We start from the raw sequence: 12533 nt of genomic DNA on the forward strand, positions 1-12533 counted from the left end.
CAACTTGAATATGCACTTATAAATTCGAATCGAATCCGACATGGAAGGTCCACTGCGTAGGGTTATAGGGATACTATTCGTATCTTGACTGCGAATTTTTATGGAATTTCGTATTTTGATTGGATAGAACTGAAGAAATGCGACTTGCAGAGAAATTTGTTTCATCGACTAAAAATTCTAAAGAGTACGAAAGACAAATAGTTTGTATAACTGGAATTCACACGATGGCAATTTCTTGCTTCTGCTTGCTATAATTTTTTGTTTATACGATAGAAATTGACGTTTAGATAGATAACAATTTTTATAGACAAGAGTTCGTTTGACCGCAACATTGGCGAAAGTTTAGTTCAAATAAATGGATGTTTAGAAAGAAATATTTTTGGATCTCGTAAAGTAGCCGAAGCAGAGCAAAGTCTCTATTTGTTGTTGTAAAATATTCCGGGTCAGAAGAAATATTAAAACACGTTTATATCGCAAAGTAGTATGTAGAATATCATAAAATTACTACTTTATTATAAATTTTCCGCTGTGGAGAAAATTGTTAGATATTACTAAGAGATGTTTCAAATAAGGAACGATACTCGAACTCTATGATTGAACATAACAACGGCCAGTGATAGTTGGGATTCCTGAAATATATCAAATTGGAAAAGAATTTCTTATACATCATTGTATAATAATTTAGTCTACAAAAATATATATCCTACGTTGATATAAAATAAATCACGTAAACAGGAATACTTGCGGAAGTTTTTGTGAAAGGATACGAATGATATTTCTCTTCGTTTTTTACGTTTCATCGTGTAAAAAGCTCGGCGATTTTACATACAAAGAGGGAGAATAAGTTATTCTTCGAAATGGAATAAACGGGCGATAACGTTTGAGGATTTGAAATAGAAGCTCTGCTGACGGTGCTTTCATTAATCCAAGTGACTTTTATTCGGTACAGTCTTCAAAATAATGCATCGATGTATTAAGAGGATACAGCTAAATATAGCGGAGGGAATGATTGACCCGAACAAAGAAGCACGACGGAGAAGCGAAATGTAACAGTGCAAGGGAAAATGGATCGTCTATTGTCAGACACGTTTCGAACCGCTATGACCGGGACCTATATATTCCCTCCGTAACTCTTTACACATGCGTTATTTCGATAACTATTTCGAATAGAAGTTGTTCGGATTAAGTGGCAATCTAGGAAAATTCGAGTATCGTTGAAAATAACATAGAAAATAAATATACCCTATTTGTATTGTAAAATATTTAATTCTCTGCAAGTATTCGACTCACCTCGAACTTTTTACATTTTATGTTCTTTATATTCTTTTTTCTTTATATTCATAGAAAATTTGGCCTACCCTTGAAAACTTTCTTTATAGAAACTTGTGTATTTCTTTCTTCTTTTCGATATTTCAGATATTCGATATTTCAATATACTTCATATTCAATATTTTTTAGGATTTAATTTTTGGGAATTGTAACGATTACAATTTTCACATATATTTTATATAACTATATAGAATTCTTATAAAACTTATACAACGTTTAATTTATTTTTCAGCAAAATCTTTTTCTGTCAATGCGTTTAAATTGCTAACTTTAACAGCTAAGAACGGAAAGCGATATTAAAATAAATAAACGATTTTAGTTCGCTAGAGTTTGGAAGCTTAAAATAGCACGTTATAATAGTAAATTTTGGAAAATTCGAAAATAATTATTCTCCTTTACTTAAATCTCGCAGACAGCATTCCCAAAAATACCATTATCCGCTAATGGCCTACGCGATTGGCACGAAAATCTAAAGAATCTCCAGAAATTCCTCTCTTTCTTCGAACCACCACTTTTATCGAGTCCGCGTTCAAAGAACCTCGAGACAGCGATGCTTCGTGTATCCAGGGAATCTCGTTTCCCTCGCAAAAGTCAGGAATAATAACAATATTCTTGCGGGAAAGGAGGAAAACTCATAATTTCTCGCGCAAACCGGCAACCAATTACGTTAAAAGATCCGAGAGCTGCGAGATTCTCCTTGACTGTGGAGGAAGGCGAGGGAAATAAAACAGAAAAGAGGACGAAGAAACGAGGAAAAAGGAAAATAAAGGCGGAGAAGGGTCGCTGGAAGGAAACTGCGTGCTGGAATACGACAACTATAGGCCTGCTTCGTCGTTATGAATTATCTATGCGCGAGTGACGCCTGCGCCTTTACGACGAGTAAAAGCGAATTTCACTGACGAATCGACAGACTCGTCCTTTGCGTCGGATCGACTCCGGAGACGCTTCTTTCACGCGAGTATCCTTGTTTCGCGAGATAAAGACAGTCGAGGATGAATTTATAGACGAGGGGGAATTTGATGGATAGGGCGAAATGGAAATTGGTTTTGCGAAGATTTTGAAGCAGTATTTGTGGAAAACTGGGGTCACCTTCTTACGTAGCACTCCTTTTTCTTTCTAATTTTCTTCCAGCTTGGTTAGGTTTTTTTTTAGGGATCGCCAAGAGAAATGTATATAGGATTAGGAAGCTTTTAAGCTTTTAATTTAGAGTTCTCTATCTTTTCTTTTCACGGTTGAGATTTTTTGAGACGCGTAGAGTGTATAAAGTTTAAAGGACCAAGAAATTTTTGTTTTCATAATTTCTTCTCCTTCGCTTGCCAGATTAAGATTTTTGGAGATATATGAGAAAAACCTGCGGTTAGTTAATTTCTTATGTAGCAATTTTCTACCGTTCTAATTTTCTTTATATATGGTTAGGATCTTTTAGGATCTTTATTCTGAGAGAAATTGCTGTACATAGGATTAAGAATTTTTGTTTTCTATCCCTTACCTCTTTTAATAAAATTTAAGGAGTTGGGAAATTTTTATTTTCGTAATTTCTCCTTTTTACTTGCCAGCTTAAAATCTTTGGGGATATATGAAGGAGGTACGTGGGTATGTACGTTTTTAGGAATTTGCGAGAGAAATGTAATAAGATATTAACATTTTTTATACTTTATACTGCTTAAGGATAACATCCGGTTAAAAATTTCTTATCTATTCTTTGCAGCTTCTTCTTTCATTTGTTAGGTTAAAATTCCTTGAAAAGAGACAGCAGCCGAGCATGTAAATGAGAAAAGTCCTCATATCAAATTTAGTTTGTAACTATTACTCTAAATAAACACTAGAATGTTTTTAATATAGGGAATATATACGATGAAATACTTAACTTTTGTTTTCTGTTTTATTCTGTTATATTTGTTGCTTCGCTCTTTTCCCACTACGGCTGTTAGGGCTCAAGAAATTCGATTTGCCTGTTGTTATAGTTTTAGCCGTTTGCTTGCCTGAATGCATAATATGTGTGCTATCTTGCTAAGAATGTACAAAACGTACCCTCGTGGGATACATCTTTATTTATGCGAACCGCTTGTCTGTACTGTCATGCATAAGAAAATTCTTCTACTACTATATTTAGATTTTTACTTATTAAGAGTAACACGAAACACAGAACTAATGAAACACAGTTAACGTTGTTACGAGAAATTCAGCCTATTGATGTAGATCTTAATTTAATTTACTATTATTATATTATATCATACTATATCGTAGTATTATTTGAATTATTATTTGAATAGGATATTTCGACTAAATTATTATCTATTGTATCATTGTATCAAGAATATTGCAAAAGTAAGGTACTGATGAAATAATTAGAAGGCAGAAAATTTTGAAGATAATAGCAGAAGCGATCCAGCGAGAATATTTTAATAGCAGTTTCTTGTTACTATCTTTGCAGTTTGATCGCATCCTTAGAGTTTAAAGATCATCACATTACCGTGCTTAGAGTTTATCTTAGAATTCGTAAATGATGATATCGCGATGTTTAAACTTTGCAGGCTTTCATATCGTTACATCTGAACTTTAAAAGTCGAAATATTACCAATATTATCAATGTAAAATCATTATCGTTAACATTTGATAACAATTCATCGAAAACTCCATAAAACTTGTTTATTTCCCATTCTAGATTCTATTCTAGATTCGAAAGAGTCTACGTTCTAGAGTTTAGGACAGGTATTGATCAGAAAGTATTAAGAGAGAAGATAGCGAGGATACTGGGCAGATCGGTTTTTCGGTTGTAAAATGTGACTCGATAAAAGCAGTTTCGATCTGTTCGCGGGTAAAAGCGTGTTTCGCTGACGAATCGACGGGCATAAAACGAGCCGGACGAGCCAACAAAGACGGGACATTTATCGAAAGCTGTTAACACGGTGAACGGGACAACCGGGACGAAATTACTTCGCCTCGCGCCCATCGTGAAAAGTTAAACGTCGATCTACTCGATTCCCGATATTCTACGAACGATAGAATCTTGTCCTATGTTCCACGGAACCAGATAAGATAAAATCCGAGAGAAAATTTGAATTAGTTAATGAGATTTTAATTTTATATAAAAATCAAATATTACTTAATGAGACCTAAATTTCGTACCAAAATTAAATATCACTTAACACGTTCGATGGGGATATCGCTCGAATACATACACGCGTTTCTTCCATGTATGTATCGACTTTGCATTGAACGTGTTAATGATATTTAAATTTTATATAAAAATTAAATATTAATTAGATTATAATTTTATACAAAAATTAAATATTAATAAAATTTAAATTCTATATGAAAGTTAAATATCGATTAATGAGATTTTATCCTACATATAGAACTATCGGTGTAACTATAGTGTTGGAATTTCTTGGAAAATTTATATGCGAGAACTTGGGTAAGTGGAATCGTTTTTTAAATAATTCTTGACAGATCATTTCACTGGAATCATTTCTCTGGAGTATTTTCGAATGTTTAAAGAATTAGCAAATTTCCGATAACGTAGTCCTTTTATAGTATGAAAGGGTAAACGAGGATTTGAATTAATCGGTGAAAATTAAAAAATAGTAGATTTTTTTTTAGCTACCGCGGAATAATTTTTTAGGAATAATTTTTAATATATGTTGACTAATGAAAAAAGTTACCGAACTGATAAACACAGTCCGTTATTCGAAGGTATGGAAGCGTAAACGAGTACTTGGATTAATTAGTGAGATTTATTGAAAATATATTTCTTAATTAGTATGGACCAATTTCCTCGGAATTTTTGAGTAAACGTGAAATATGAAATTAGTAATAAAACCCTTGTTTTCGATAATCAGGGATTTAAATTAAAAAAAGAATGTTTTAACACTACATTAAAGTATTTTCGAAATTTGTTTTGCCGAATAGACTGAGTCATGTGGTAGATGTGTATGTTTCATGCGATTGATTAGGGTATATTGTTTCATGATTATTTACACTTTCATAGCTTTTTCGATATGATTTGTCGGTAAGAAAGTGCTTTGTGAGACGAAAATAATTTCCTTTAAACATAGTACTAAATTAAGTTTACCGACATCAACTGCAGTGACTGCGACTAATTTCATTTATCGACTACGTTTCGTTTAATAGTAAAAATATCGAGTTATCGATCCTAGTTAGGGCAAGGGGTAAACAATTAATAGTAGAGAAACTTTCGTTCTTGATCGAATTGCATCCGATATTCAAATACTCGTGCATTTGAGGTATAGGTATTAATCTGTTAACCGAAAAAGACAGATTATCTCGTTACTTGGATTTTTATAATATAATATGATATAATTTCTTTGTTTATAAATATCCTATACTTTATTGCTCCGTTTCATTTTTTTTTTTTACATTTTCACTTAAACGTCACAGAAAAACGACATAATAAGTACATTTTTCCCCATAATTTTCCAAATCATCATGAAAATCTTTGGTAAAAAGATGACCCATTAAGAATTAACAGGTTAAGAGTAGGAATTGGTGCAACGCGATAAAAATCGTCTGGGTGTTCCGGGATGATATGCACGAGGCCGTACCGTGTGTTCGTGTGTGCTAGGTGTGTACGAAATGCCGATGGTTGTGGTGGCCGGCGTGGCGCATCGATTCGGAAACGTTCGAAAAACTTTTCTTTGAAAACTCGAGTCGCGTAACTTGCTACTTACCTTGGCAGCGATCGCCCCGTACCAAGCCAGTCCTCAACTTCCCACAGTCGTATCGCCGGGCATATCGCCTCACCGACGCGTAGCAAACTTTTCCTTCGGCTCCTCGAATTGTTCCGATCCAATCTTTACATAGATAATTCCTTCTTTGCTCTTCAAATAAAAGATCTCGTAAAACTTCGTTCGACCGCGATCGTTACATAGAAAATCCTTTCTTTTCTCGTTTAATTAAAAATCTCATAGAAACCTGAGCTCACAAATGCATCAGGAGCTTCTTAATTATACCTGGTTTCCTTAAAATCTTTTGTAACTCGCTTCTTTTGGACGGATCTGGAAATCTGTCTGATCCGAATCTGACGTGCAAGAGACACTTACAGAATCCTCTCGGAGAACGCTTATAGAGTCCTCTCAGAGAACACTTATAGAATCCTCTCAAAGTACACTTCTTATTTAGAAGTAGCCGAAGCTTCTTTTATTTCTCACCTCGTACTGTCGCGAGTTTTTTCCCGAGACACAGGGATCTTCGTTTCGATAAGTCGATCAACCGTGCACGTCTCGGCTATTTCGCCCTTCGCCACCACCTTTCAGATGCGATCGAGGAGCCCGGAGCCTGTTCGTCGTTTACATCGATCCGCGACCCTGTCATCTGTTATTCGTCTCAAGCAACCGGTTCGACCATCGAAATCTTTCTCCGACGAACGATTTACTTCACCAAACTGGGTTTTCCCGGTAGAATACACGGGCTGTATCGACGAGAAAGTTAAATCTCTCGGAGAATCATCTCCGCGAGCCCGTACAAGTAGCAAGAGTCAGGAAGAAACGAGCAGATCCAGGGAGAGACGAGATGATCCAACGAAGGTTCCACTGGAAGAGATCTTGCTTCAGAAGCTTGCCACGTTGCTGCACGTTGCTTGCAGCATCCTCGGAGTATGCTAGTCGCGTGTTCGACCCACGATGATGCTTCTTTCAAAAAGATTCTCGCGTTTTCAGCGATTGAGGGTCGACGACGAGGACGAGAAGATGATTTGGTCGACTTGTTGGATCACGGACGCGATATCGTCGCGGTTTCGAGGGTCGAATGGAATGCTTCGTCACGACTGGACGGGGAACGGCGTTCGTCGAGTGCCGTGGAAACTGTCTGCCGTCCATGAACAGCGTTGCCGGCACGGACGCACCCCGTAGAAGGGTGCACAACGCGCAAACGTAGTGGAGAAGAAGGTTGCTGCGCCAGCGCGGCCTCGTGCGGCCAGATCGTCGCATGAAGGAACGCCGCAGCCCCGTTTCAGCAGCCTCTCCTGCCGCTTCCACCCCTTCTAACGCTACTCCCCCACCGTAAACGTAGCGTGATTCCTCTGGTAGACTGTCTTCTTCGTCTCCTCCGCGGCCAATGGGTCGTCGAAGGCCGAGGCCACGAGCCTTCTTCTGTTTAGGGCTTTTTCCAGGTTAGGTTTCGTTCGAGTGGATGGAACCGGAGGATCTCGCGCCGTGTGGGACGCTTGATTAGCTTTTACAGTCGATGATTCGTTTAGACTTTTTGGTTACTTTGATGCTTAGAAATTTTGTACATGATACGGAGTTTTGCACGTTGTTAGTTTTATTTCTAGGATTTCCTTTGTGGAATTTGATGGTTGAAAGATGGCGAGGGGTTTGGAGATCGAAGGTTGTCGATAGAAATTTTTGGAATACGAACGAATTAATGGTTTTTTGTGATTCGTCGGAAGAATGAATTTTATTCGAAAATAAAGCTTTTACGTTCAATTCTGAGAATTGTTTTAAGCAGTTAACCGTTCGATCGGCCTGATTTATAGGTAAACTAGAAATTTCTAATTTGTCTCTCTCGCGTTACGCTATGGAAAGGTTGAATTAATCTAAATCGATATTCCAATATCTTTCTAAACATTTTCTCATTCGAACTTTCAAGCTACCGAGCTTTAACACGAGTAATATCTTCTGCTTAAATACTAGGACAAATTTCACGATTTTTTAAACAAATTTTATCCACTCGGTTAGAGAAGACAAAGAGACGATAAAGAAGAGCGACGACAACCGGCGGTGTATCGAGCCTGACGAACAGAAAGGCGATTTAATCGTTCAAAAAGTCGGACAAACGAAAAGTTTCCGCCGAAATATAACGTTCCGTACAAGGTAATTCGCTGCGTCTCTCCTCTCTCTTCTCTTTTCCTCTTTTAGTTCGAAGTGCCTACGACGTCTTTTTTTAATTTTTTCTCTCGACCAAGCCGGGCGTTGGAATTTCAAAGAACTCGTCTTTGTACCTTCGACGATTGTGGTCCCTTTATTTTCTGCCCCTTTCATGCTCTCCGCTCTTTCAAATTTTCCCCAGAGAGGGAGGGAGAGAAACGAAGGGAAAGGGGGAAAGAAGGAGAAACGAAAATCATCTTTTTCTCTTCGCTGTTTGCCCAACAAACGTCGCGTCGATTCCGATAGAATCATAATTTTCACGCGTGTACCCCTTCACGAGAACATGGCCGCTTCTCCATTCACTGACTTTCTGCTCTAATCTTTTAATCCTTTGTTTCATGATCTTTTCCGTGAGCGTATATCGTAGCATTAGCTACCTGATGCTTTAATACGGTGTTTAAAGCAATGCAATTTGTATTTGGAAATCCATATGTTTGCAATTTGGAATCGGCGCTTCAGTCATGTATCGTGAATTACATGGTAATTCTCAGCGAAAAACGTAAAAGATTCGTTTTTCCGTAGAAATGTGTTCATCGAACAACATTAAACTTATCTCGCGATTATCCTATTCAAGGATAAAGCAGTTTCGCTCGGAAGCAAGCAAATATTTGTGATTATCGCGGCAGTCGACTTTTGCTAAAATCAAAGTTAATATTATAAAAGTTTATAATCTTCGTTGAATGATAACCTGTAAGAAATCGTTCGAATTTTCTTATAAAATCGTTCTCCTTTGCTCAAAGTATGCACGAAGCGAACGGTCACTGAAATTCTACGACTTAAATAAACCTTCGTATTTGGAGTAGAATAGGTTTTTCGAGGATGTGTCGAGGATGTCTGGAGTGTTGCTAGCGAATCAGCGAATATCACGAACTTTCGTTAGACCGTGTCGTCTTTTTCGGCCATTAAAGGCCGCTTTAGAGAGACATAGCCCCGGGTGAAGTCGCTTTAGCGACGACCACGAAACTCTTCTCGAAGAAATCAGGCATTAGTGCATCTTTGGAGCGAGCACACAGAAGCCTGGCCGAGAAAAATAAGCATAAGCGTTTTCTTTCTTCGCTTTCAGAGAAAGCAGCCCATCGTTTCAAGAGGATATTCCACTATCACTGTATACCGTATACATATATCGACGGAATACTCGAGAGGCTTAGCGAAAAAGCAACGTACACGTATAAAAGTGTATTTGAGAAGGAGGAATTTTTAGACGATCTTTTTTTTTATCAATCTCCAAACGTTTGCGAATACTTATGGCAACGTATTTTAAGCCACTGTCTCTCCAGCTTTTTTCTCGACTGTCCGAAGCGTTAGTCGTTTGTCTTGCACCTATAGATACCGTAATTATTTCTGCCGATACAAAAAATTGTAGGATAAAGTTAGTTGTGTCGGAACGACGAGCGTTATGATTTATGACTTTCTTTCTTCCAAGTCATTTTTTCCGGGTTCTATTCTCTAGAAGAACGTGTTAAGGCGATAGCGTCTGGAAACGACCAGCTTCTTCGTCACTTTCAGTAAAATTACCTAAATTTTACTGAATATTTGTAATTAGAATTTTATATACAAATATATTTCTTCTTTATAAATTGGACGAATACCGGAAGAGTTTATTGACTTTTTTATTTTGCTACTTATCATAGCCAAAGCGATCCTAATTAAGACTTCGACGTCGGTACGCTGCCGCAAGCACCTAGTCTTCTATGCCGCGCAATTTTGCAAGACAAGTATGCAAATGGAATATGCGGCAACGCTTGAAAAAATAAAAAACGTCGTTTTACGTCTGCCGTCGGTAACGCTCGAAAAACACAAGACGCCGATTCGCGTCTGCCGATGTCAATGTGCTTCTAGTTTCCAATTTATCTAATTATTATTTGGTTAATTATCGTGCACGAGTGGCCAGATTGTTAAATCTCGTTCTTCGAGAACAAAATGAGGAAGATCTTAATCACATCCATCCACAATTTTCCATGCAATTATAAATCTCGTAATAAGAACAAAAGCGAGGAACAAAATTAATAACCCCGGTTAATAACTTGGGTATTTAATGAAACTGTAGACGGTGTCGCATAATAATGAAATCTTCCATTTTTAACGCTTTTCTTTGCCCCGGCTGGATATTCCATCGCTCGGAGGAAATGAAAGCAATGTCTTTGAAAGCGTAAACGAGCGTTTCAGCTCGATCTTTCGGCGCGCTAAATTCCCGTCGATCGATCGTTTCACGCCCCCATTATATTTCCTCTCGAAAGAAGGCTTCATTTTTCACCTACTATCTTCTTTTTGCCTCTTCTTTATCTATTCTGCGATTCGCCGCTGAGAGAAACAACTTCTCTCCTCGTTTCTTCGCGCCGCGTGCTTTCGCCGGAAGACAGCACATTTTTTCGAAAATAGCTCGCGCGTATATCGCATTTATCGCGTCCCAAGGATTTCTGTGGTTCTCTCTAAGGCGAGATTAAGGCATAACGCAAATTCCGTTCGATACCGAGTTATTTTTTTTTTTTTTTAGTTTCTTATTTTTCGTAATTTTACTAGAGAGCTGTCCACCCGTGTTCCGCTTTCGATACGAGCGAGCTTCGAGCGAACTAAAAGCCGTCAAAACTTGAAATGAAATTAGGAAACACTACTTTTGTGACATTTTAGTTTATACGTTTAGGACGGAAGAAACAATCGAAAGTGAAATCTTTGCATAGAAACAAGGCATGGGAACATTGGATATTTTCACTAATCTTCTTATATATTGTGCATAAAGTTACAAACGTTGCTTCTTCGCTATATCGCTATAATCAACATCGTCGTCATCTGCTACGTACAAATAAATCCGCGAATTATTGCGTTAATATTGCGTTATATCCTTTTCTTTCCGTCAGAATCACGCGATTTCTAATATTTCGCGTTTTCTTGAAAATATTTCTGACACCTGACGCGCGTCTACTTAAATTTCCGATTCGTTCGGACAGCGTGTTCTCTGGAGGACCGATCTCAAAGTACGATTTGCTTCGAACGAAACTGTGTATCATGAATAAAACGAAACGAGTTTCGACTTACCGAACGTCGTAGAGGAGCAGAACGTGGCTGAGACCGGTTATGGTCACCTGTCGCATCGGAATATGTATTTAATGGTACGCACGAACGCGCGCACCTTCGCGATCACTTCCTCTTGCATCAAGTTGAAGCACATCGCGATCAATGCCATACCTAAAACGTATTACTTTGCTGTTAGTCTATTTTTAACGATGCTTGTGCCTACTGACAAGTTGACGTTACTTTCAGTGCTACCTTTTACTTTACAAATGTTTACCTCTGTAAATGAAGGTTACATTCAGTTTATGTTAGTTTCGCGAATCTTTGAATTTACACGTAAAGAGAATTCTCGCGAAAAAGGTGAGTAGATTGTTTCGTTACGAAAGCGGGTTGAAAAGTTTCCAGAATCGCCGGCTAGATGTTGCTTTATTTGTTATTGTTATCGTTATTCCGAAAACTTTTCAATCTGTCCTCGTATATTCTTTCGAAATTAATGGACTTGACGCGTCGAGATCAAAGAATCATACTTTCTTTGTTTCTTCGAGGATTTTTATAACGCAATTTTCTATTTGCCAAACTATTGTGCTATAATAATATCCGCGTGCTATAATAACGAAAAGACTCGAGACTTTCTTTGTTTTCTCGAAGAGTACTTGTAGTGTAATTTTCTAATCTTTAGAACATTATAATACGACAATGTCTAGCATCGTTCCAAAGGAAAAGAGAATAAACGAAAAGATTTGTTCTGCTTGATACGAAGAATTATATTTCCTTTGTTTCTTGAACGATTCTTGTATGATAGCACAATTTTCTATTTTTTTCTTTTTTTTTTATAGTACCATAATATAATAATATCCATGCTCGATCGACGTCCACTCGGTGTAAACCAACGCTCAGACAGGAACGGCTATAAAATGGCCGTGGATTCGATTCGCTACTCGAAAAAAGCTCCGCTTCAAAGAGACTCGTTCCCATTGCCGCATAAACGCCAATCGAAAAATCGAATTTCTCTACTACCTGTGATACGACACGGGGTAAACCTCAAAAAAGCTAAAATAGAAAGAAGAATTCGGGCTAGTTGTCAAACTTTTGTCTGGCCACGTACAAAGTGGCGGACGGCTAAAAAGCAATCGATCCTCCTGACCCTTGACACGCTTCGCGACACTTTGGCCCTCGATTCATTAACCACGACACCACGTAAGTGTGCACCTACGGTCGTGCCAGCATCGAACAATCGACGAATTTTAAACGACGGAAGATTTTTATTTATCATCGAGACGTTGACCGCCTACGGTGACCATCGATAAG

At 37.8% G+C, this 12533-nt stretch overlaps 1 protein-coding gene across 5 annotated transcripts in view; it reads right to left on the bottom strand.

The window, feature by feature from the left end:
* Positions 1–7468, bottom strand: part of LOC117234895 (potassium channel subfamily K member 18-like) — a 32238-nt gene extending 24770 nt beyond the window's left edge. For 4 of the 5 annotated variants that reach the window (XM_033496469.1, XM_033496472.1, XM_033496471.1 and 1 more), the window contains exon 1: positions 6021–7468. The gene's annotated coding sequence lies outside the window, so the exon portion shown is untranslated. The remainder of the gene's footprint in view (positions 1–6020) is intronic. The other variant, XM_033496473.1, reaches the window with a different exon arrangement.
* Between the last annotated feature and the right edge of the window lie 5065 nt (positions 7469–12533).

This window comes from Bombus vosnesenskii, unplaced genomic scaffold (assembly GCF_011952255.1).
Source record: "Bombus vosnesenskii isolate JDL3184/JDL3185 unplaced genomic scaffold, Bvos_JDL3184-5_v1.1 scf7180000013311, whole genome shotgun sequence".
Taxonomy (NCBI): Eukaryota; Metazoa; Arthropoda; class Insecta; order Hymenoptera; family Apidae; genus Bombus; species Bombus vosnesenskii.